At 33.5% G+C, this 9,229-nt stretch overlaps 1 long non-coding RNA gene across 2 annotated transcripts; it reads left to right on the top strand.

The window, feature by feature from the left end:
- The first annotated feature begins 1,743 nt into the window (after positions 1 to 1,743).
- LOC107950453 (uncharacterized) lies at positions 1,744 to 4,391 on the top strand. 2 transcript variants are annotated; one of them, XR_005911077.1, is made up of 4 exons: positions 1,795 to 2,108; positions 2,330 to 2,426; positions 3,114 to 4,196; positions 4,352 to 4,391. It is a non-coding gene; the product is annotated as an uncharacterized lncRNA (long non-coding RNA). The 2 variants fall into 2 exon arrangements; XR_005911076.1 differs by having other exon boundaries at positions 1,744 to 2,108; positions 3,114 to 4,391.
- Positions 4,392 to 9,229: the final 4,838 nt, after the last annotated feature.

Raw genomic sequence — 9,229 nt, forward strand, 5'->3', positions numbered from 1 at the left:
TAAGAAGATATGTGAGTTTAGTTTTACGGAAAATTTGCAGATCTTAATTCGGAATTTTGTAGCTTAAGATACAAATCATTTAGTAACAGGGACTCAAGTAGACAGCTTTGAATGATCATATGAGTAAATAGTGGAAACACATATGAATAATTAACTAGCACGGGTTACATTAAAATGGATCACGAGGCCAATGCCAATTTGGGTCATGTGGGCCACACGAGCGTGTGGGCCAACACAGGCGAACATCATGGGCTTGTAGGCCCATTTTCACTGTTTGACTGATAAGGTTGCAAGGGTCGCCAAATTTGACTGTGAACCTATAGTAGGGTCGGTAAGCTTACCTAGACCCCTAATTGATTGAAATGACTGTATGACTGATATGATTAAGCCTGATGATGTCTCACTGATTTGATACTGTATGCCCTGTTTACATGCATGATATTATGTTATAGCATGTCATATTTGTATATTGCATTGCATTGGGCTGGGGGATTATAATGTTCAGAGGAAGTGTATTGAAAAGCCTTGAGCCTAATTTATTAGCAGCTTAGCTGCAAACTACTGTCTAATGTCGCATTCGGTACTACTTAGAGTGTAGGGATGAGTGGGTTGATTATATCCCCATATGGAGTGCAGGGTTGGTGGATGGGTAGGATTTTTGTGACTGCATATCTATTACTGCTACTGATACTGTGATGGGCTAAAGCCCTACAACATGACTGTTTTTTGTACTGAGATGGGATAAGGCCCAAACAGGACTGATACTGATACTGAAAAGGGTTTAAGCCCAAACTGTGATTATCTATTTACTGTTTATTCATTTGTATGGGGATTACACACTGAGTTTACGTAAACTCACCCCTTCTGTTTAATCTGTACAAGTAATCCCCAGATTTAGGCGGATCGGTGCGGCGGAGGACTCAATGGTGGCCACACGACTTCTATTACACTGTTTATTACCTATTTATGATTTTTATTTTATTTGGGAGTGTTTTGCTGTAATTATGGCCTTTATGGATTTTAGTTTAAATTTAGTTTTTATACGGTTTTATGATTTAAATCTGCTAGTGTTAGGTAAAACTTGGGTTTTCAAATGAAATTAATGTTTATCAAAAATACCATGAATATGCAAATTGTTTAAAAGCTTCCGCAATAAGAAAATGTTTTGAAATTGAATAACGATTTGTAAGTGAATAATGTTTTGGAAACGAACGACACGATTTGAAATTAACATAAGATAATGAAAAAAAAGGTTAAATAGAAAAGGGTATTTAGCGACGACATATTTTTCGAAAAGTACTACCTTGTGACATCGTCAGATTCGGCCATAACGTTTAGGCTGGGTTTGGGGTATTACATTATCACAACTTTTTGCGCTATATTTTATGCTTAGAGTTATTTTCAAGTAACCATTTTTATTAAATTATAATTATTTTTAAATGTATAATTATCAAAATTTATATTTTATTTCAACTTTTTTGACGAATAATTCTAAATTAAATATTATTTGTTTTTAAATGTGAATTTAATAATATGATGAAAAAAAAGATATTCATCAATTCAACAGTTTTTCCAAACTCATACTTTTATATATATTATATATATGATAGATGTAATCTACCTGCTATAATAAAAAAATAAATATTTTTAAAATTATCGGAGTTGATTTAAATTATTATTTTATTATTGGTTTACTGCAAGTGGAGTAATAATACATTAGTCCTAGACCATGTTTGGTTCGATGGAATTGCTATTCCATTCCGTCCATATTCTGTGCACAACAGTAATTCACTAATTTGGTTCATTGTTTAAGTGATTCCGCAGAATTCTATTGCACCTTTATTCCCTCAACTCTTGTAATAGAAATTCAGGGGTTGGGGGGGTCTGAATTGCTATTCAAAATCACCCGTAATAACATTTTTCCTTTTTTGGACCAAAATAGCCTACCTCTCTTATTCATCGTTTTCACTTTCACTTCAGTAGATTTCTTCCTCGACATTTATCCCCAAAGTGAACCCTAGAAATTAGCTCCTTAATCGACGACAAATCAAGCATTCATTCGCCATCTTCATCTTCATCTTCCTTCTAGTTGAACCTCCTTATTTACAGTAAGTGCCTTTGATTCCTATTTTTTTCTCTGATTTTTTAGTTAAAGTTCTTTCACTTCTTTCAACTGCTCTTTTCCCCTTTCATATTTGGTTGATCCGATTATTTAAGGAAATTTAGGGTTAGAAAGCTAAACTTGTTTTTTTTCGAATTGTTGGGCATTTCTGTTTATTGTAAGGGATTTCAGGTTGCTTGTCTCAATAGTAAGGGATTTCAATTTCAGGTTGGAATTTGTTGTTTGTGGAAAATGGGTTGATGGAGTTTTGGATTTTGAGCTTTGAATCAGTTAAGCAAGAAAAAGAAAAAGAAAACAGAGGCAGGTGAGATAAGGAAATCATTTTACCAGTAAATTTGCCATTGCTTTGCTTTGCTTTTTTTTTTTTTAAATTTTGATTCTGAAATGTTGGGCTAGTTACAGTGTAAGCTGAACAAAGCATTTCAGTTGAGAAAATAATTGAAGTTAAATTAAAGAGAAATTTGACATATGTGCTAATATGCTTTGTTTATTTTTGAATCTTAATGCTTAGAAAATCATAAGTTGCATAGAGATTTAGCTACTGCATCGGGTTTTAGATAAAGTTTTACCAGCATCATTAGGTTTTCTTTTAATCTTATCAATTAAACATTTGATTGATAATTTTAGTTTTTTGGGATTTTAATTAATTGGATATTGGGTTCGAACGTTTGATTAGTTTAATGTAGCTGTATAATATGTGGAAATATTTGGTAACAGCTATCCTGAAATTTGATGTATCAATCCTTTGTGATGCTGAATGGCCTATGTTGGGAATTAGGGTTTTCAGTCCTCTTTAGAAATTGGATAGATTTCTTACCTTGCTGCTTGTCCCTAGTTCCACCAAAAAAATATGACCCTATGTTAGGCCTTTTATGGAGTTTAGATGGAAGTTTTAGATGTTGCAAAATTAAATTACTTTTAGTGCAATGGTTCTTTTTACTGGATTTTGTTTAATGATGCTTTATTTGATACAGTTTAATGTGCTTTTTAGATCATATGTTTCAGATGAGATGGATCAGAGTATTTAGAAGAATACGGTGAGAACAGCGTAATTTTCAAACTGTGTTCTTAACCTTAAATGCTACTTTTTCTTCCTCTTCTTTCTTTCTTTTTCTTAAATTTTGTTAGTATAATGTTATAAGTTGAAAGAAGTAAGAGCATTTATTTCTTTGTATTTTCTGCCCTCTTGGAATGTACCGTATACATTATGTTGTTGTGGTTAACTTTAACATTTTATTGGAGTGTTTTGAAAACTAGGAGGATAGAGGATTGGTGGGAAGAATGATAGAAAATGAGAGTACTTTTTCATTCATATGCTCTCTAAGAATGATTTAGAATTGGAATGCAAGAAAATGATATACCTATTTAGTTTTTGTCTGTAATCTCGCCATCCTTTTTGTTTTGCTGGATTAAATATTTAAGGTTTTAAGCTGTAATTAGAAGATGTCATAGTTATAATTAAGATGTCCTACTGCTGTATCGTGATTAAAATGTAAGTATTCATGCTGTAAGTATTTATGTTGTCTTAAAACATTATCTGAAGTGGATTAATTGTTGTAATTTAAACGGCCTTAATAATGAAATTGTGGTATCTTAAAATGATAAATTGAGAGGAGTTATAGTTGTAATTTATAGTGCTTGGGTGTCGTGGTTAAAATGTATAACTCTGGGATTGATATTGATGATGTGCTGGTAATGAATAAATCGAGTTTAATTTGCCAAATGACATGTTATTTTAGAAATACAAATTGAGTGTTGCTAATGGTGAGTTTTCTTTAAACTCCTTTATTATTTCCATGCTCAAAATTCTTATCAATTTTACATGGATGATTCGGCGATAGTTAAATAGGGAAAAAATTGTTCTTTACAAATTTCATGGTTGCTACTGTTTTGTAATGGTTAAACTTGTTTATTTCAGATTTAGTTGTTGTCCAATTAGTGCAAAAATTTCCTGTAGCTCAAGTAAAGTAGATGCTGTTGCTGCTCGTTTTTGTACTTTTAAAGCCCTATTTAAGTACTACAATTTGAAGTGTTTAGTAGTTGGAAATTGAGATGTTTTATTGCTGTAATTGAGGTGCATAAATGTTGTTAATAGAGATGTTAAAGTGCTGCAAATTGAAGTGTTAAAATGTAGCAAATTGAAGTATTTAAATGCTGTGAATTGAAGTGTTAAAGTGCTGCAAATTGAAGTGTTTAAATGTTGTAAATTGAAGTGTTTTAAGTACTGAGGTGTATAAATGTTGTTAATTGGGATGTTAAAGTGTTGTAAGTTGAGGTGTTTAAATGCTGTAAATTGAAGTGTTTAATTGTTGTAAATTGAGGTGCTGAAATGATGTAAATCGAAGTGTTTAAGTGCTGCAAATAATATATGATTTAATAACATTCTTAATATAATTATCTCAACAAACGAAACAAAAAAAAAGAGAAAGTAAAATGCTACAAACAAATCATGTTATGGTAAGAATGTAACGTATATGGAGTTTTAGATTTTATTTAAATAAAAATAATAACCGAATATTTTAAAAGACATAATTTTTAAGATATTTAACACACTATATACTTATAATCGAATTGAGTTAATACAAAATAAAAGAAATTAAGACCTTATTTTCTTTTCTCATAAAAATTATTAAATTCATACTATTTTTCTTTCCTTTTACTAATTTTAACCATTCAAACAAAATAATATATATTTTTCTATTCACAATTATGAATTCAAATAAAACATTAGTTAATTACAATGTGAGATGAATACAAACTTTTTAAAAGGTAAATTGATAAAACACATTCTTTTCTTTTTTTTTCTTTTTTGAATTGAATACAAACTTTTTAAAAGGTAAATTGATAAAGGTAAATAAAACGTCAGTCATCAATTAATCAAATCCACAAAAACACATTCTTTTCTTTTCTTTCTTTTTTTTTCTTTTTTGGGTGATTGATAAAGAAATAAATTTCAAGCTTTTTACTTGCAAAGATAATTTTAATTTCTATTTTGTGCTTCGTAAAGATTCTTAATATGTATTATTCATTTTTCTTTGATAGTGTGTTATTGCTTCCTCTTCTTCTATGGCTTGTTTGATTGCTTCCTCCACGTCACACCGTTGAGCGTCTTGTATTCACTGAATCACTATAAGTTCTTTCGCTATTAAATTCTTTGATTTTATTTTACTGTTATTGAAATTAGTATTGGAGAAATGTGACCCTTTTACTACGATTTGAAGATATGTAACACTTTAATATCTCGTAGTAATGACTCGTCTGCCTTTAATAGTACAAAGTGTGAGGCGTAAAAGAATTGGTCTTGCATTGTGTAACACCCCAAACCCGGCCTAGACGTTATGGCCGTATCTGGTGTGTCACATTGAAGTGTCTCTCAAAATTTTGACTTGTTGATAAAACTCGTTTCTTAAGCTTGGAAACCTCTTTAGTAATGTTTAACGGAACACTTAACCAAATGTTTGCCTTATTAACTACTATTATTATATCAAGTTGATTTAAAATGTGGAAGCATTTGAAAACTCTAACGTTTAAAGTTTGTGTCTTTGAAAACAGTAATTATTTTGAAAATTCGTTTTCACTTAACTAGCAGTATAAAATATGTAAGCAAAAGCCCAATTAAAATTTAAAACCCAAATTAAAGGCTTTATTACAAAACAAAACCCAACTTATAATTTAAAGTAAAATAAAAGCAAGTGTGAATAGCAGCAGTTATGTGGCCACCTCCGAGCCCCTCGCGGCACCGGGTCGCCTAAGACTGAGGATTACCTACACAGTTAAAAGGAGAGGGTGAGTTTACGAAACTTAGTGTGAAATCCCCTATCAGTCAATCAATATACAACGTGCAGTAGCAGTTTGGGCCAAAGCCCTATACAGCAACAGCGTGGGCCTTAGCCCAATACAGTAACAGTGTGGCCCTTAGCCCAATACAATAACAGTATAATGCAGTAATGCAACCCATCCCAATCCAGCCAACACACCACTCCGTACCACCAACACACCATGTGGGGATAAAATCGACCCACCCAGCCAACACACCAATATCGCAGCAAAGCTGCCAATAATAGTGATGCAGCAAAGCTACCAGTAACAGTAACGCAGCAAAGTTGCCAGTAACAGTATATGTGGCAAAGCCACCAGTACAATATACTTCCCCTATATCAGAAACCCAACCCGTGCAGTATGTCATGTCATAAATCGCACGTGTATGCAGTATGTCAGACTCAGTAACAGTCATATATATATTATAGAGCAAATCAGTCCTACACATACTTCAACTCCTAAGGGTATAACAGTCATTTTACCTTTTGGGGGTATTGCGGTCATTTTACCTTGCTAGGGTATTTCAGTCATTCTACCCTGCGAGGGTATTTCAGTTATTTTACCTTTTGGAGGTATTTTGGTCATTTTACCCTTTGAGGGTATTTCAGTCATTTTACCCTTTAAGGATATTTCGATCATTTTACCCTTCGAGGGTATTTCGGTTATTTTACCCTTCGGGGGTATTTCGGTCATTTTACCTTTTGAGGGTATTTCGGTTATTTTACCCTTCAAAGGTATTTTGGTTATTTTAGGCCCATTACGGCCTAAGCCCATGAAAACGCTTATAGAGGCCTCTACAATCTAACACCGTGTTTCGTGGGATCGATTTACCACACGAGCGTTCGCATGCCCATATGGTCTCAGCGCCGTCTTTTTTGGATTTTCGGCTTTTACCGATTTACAGTTGAGAGAGGGTGTAATTACACACCTGTTTGTGAAAATGTACTAAGATCCACGGATACCTAAAATCTGCATTCATACAAGTTTTCCATTAGTTACAATCAATAGGGTTAGTCTCATTCTTTTGCATCTTTAACCAAAAAAAAACAAACTAATACTTGCCTCAACTGACAAAACTGGCTTAGCCCACCTAAACCATTGACGAAAGTTGGCTACAATCTTCTTGACGGATATCTGCATTGCAAACGGATTCATTAAACAAGATTGTAAAATCATGTGGTTGAAATCCGCACATGATAATTTACAGAACCACAAGAACATTCGGCCTACACCTAGAAGGAAGGTTAGTCTACCTATTTACCTTGACCGAGTGATGAGAGAGAGGTTTCGACAACTATAAAACACTTGAAACTCCTTCACTCTTCGAGGAAAATGAATTGAATAGATGAAGAGGGAGAGAAAGACAATATTCGGCCAAGAGAGAAGAAGAAAGAAAGGCAATATTCGGCCACAAAGAAAATAGGAAAGAACCAAAGGCTATTCGGCCAAAACAAAAAGGGCATAAAGGGAAAAGCAAAAAAAAAAACAAAACGAACAAACCCGAGAGGTACTTTGAAGCCTTTGTAAGATTCGACACCAAAAGAAAAAGGAGAAAACAAAAAATGCTCACCCACCGAGGCAGACAGAGAGAAAAATAAAATAAAATAAAAACCAAAAACTCCTCAAAAGATAAAAATCACCCCCAAAACTCCCCCTAGCCGAATTCTCAAGGTTGAATAATCCCCAAACGGGACAACACTCCCCCTTATCAAATTCTTTGATTTTCTCCTAAAAACTCTCCACTTATCCTTCCTTGATTCACTCCACCTATTTCTCCTATACTCCCTCTATGACCAGTTCAAACTAAATTTTGCAGTGTTCTAGTCCAACTCCACCACCTACCCAGCTCAAGCAGCAAAATAAATACTCTCATGCGTAACCCATGACTTGAACCTTTGACCTCGTAGTTACACCACAAGCCACATTGCCACTAGACCACAAGCTATTTTTGTGTCATAAAACCAACACTAATATTTATAAGGCCTATATGCCTATGTCCAGATTCATTTAAGAGCAAAACTAAAAATTATGCAAAAGCCAAGACTTGAACCCAAGCTCCTCAAACACCCCCATACACACCCAAATCACTTAACCATTAAAGCAAACAAGCAATTTGTGTCAAAACATGCAAAAATTAAAGACTTAAATTTTGGGGCGTTACACATTGACAATATGGTTGCAAATGTGTACAGTTGCGAGTTGGTTCTTAGTTACATTCGGTGCCATCCATAGCCTACATACTTATAGACCAATGATTAGATCCTATATTTTAGATTTTTATACAAAACGATATTATGTGAAAAAACTTGTATATTCTAGTGACGAGACCTGTATTGAACAAGTTAGGATGAATAGAATTACCTTTTTTAAACTATGTGAGATGTTACAAACTTTAGGGAAATTGAAGTCGTCAAGGAATATGTTTGTTGATGAGCAAGTGGCAATGTTTTTACATATCATTTCTCATCACCTTAAAAATCGAGTTATCAAGCATCACTTTAATAGGTCTGGGGAAATCGTTAGCAGATCATTTCACAATGTTTTAAATGCTGTCATACGCTTACAAGATGTGTTATTTAAAAAGGCAGAGTCAATTACAGCTAATTCTACAGACCCAATGTGGAAACAGTTCAAGGTATTGGAGTGAGTTCTATATATAGCTTGTACATAATTTAGTTGATTTAGATTTAAATATAGTATCCTAACTCAAGGTTTTATACATGTGATGTAGAATTGCTTAGGTGCTTTAGATGGAACCCACATCAAGATTAGGGTTCCAACAGTTGATAAACCTAGATATCAAATGCGAAAATGTGACATAGCAACAAATATGTTAGGTGTTTGTACACCTGATATGCATTTTGTTTATGTTCTTCCTGGTTGGGAAGGTTCTGTTGCTGATGAACGGGTCTTTCTAGATGCCATTAGTAGGAGAAATGGACTAAAAGTTCCTTATGGTAAAGTGCAAAATTAGAGGACTTTGAATTAATCTTTAAGATCATACTTTTTTGGGAAATTAGCCATGACAAATAGTTTTTTTTATAGGTTGTTATTATCTAGTTGATGCTGGATACACAAATTGTGAGAGATTTCTTGCACCTTTTAGAGGACAAAGATATCATTTGAATGAGTGGCGTCAGGGTTACCAGCCAAGTACTCCGGAAGAATTTTTCAATATGAAACATGCTTCAGCACGTAATGTTTTTGAAAGATGCTTTGGGTTATTAAAACTTAGATAGGGAATACTTAGGAGTCCATCATTCTATCCTGTGAGGGTGCACAATAGAA

The sequence above is a fragment of the Gossypium hirsutum genome, chromosome D03 (genome assembly GCF_007990345.1).
Source record: "Gossypium hirsutum isolate 1008001.06 chromosome D03, Gossypium_hirsutum_v2.1, whole genome shotgun sequence".
Lineage (NCBI taxonomy): Eukaryota > Viridiplantae > Streptophyta > Magnoliopsida > Malvales > Malvaceae > Gossypium > Gossypium hirsutum.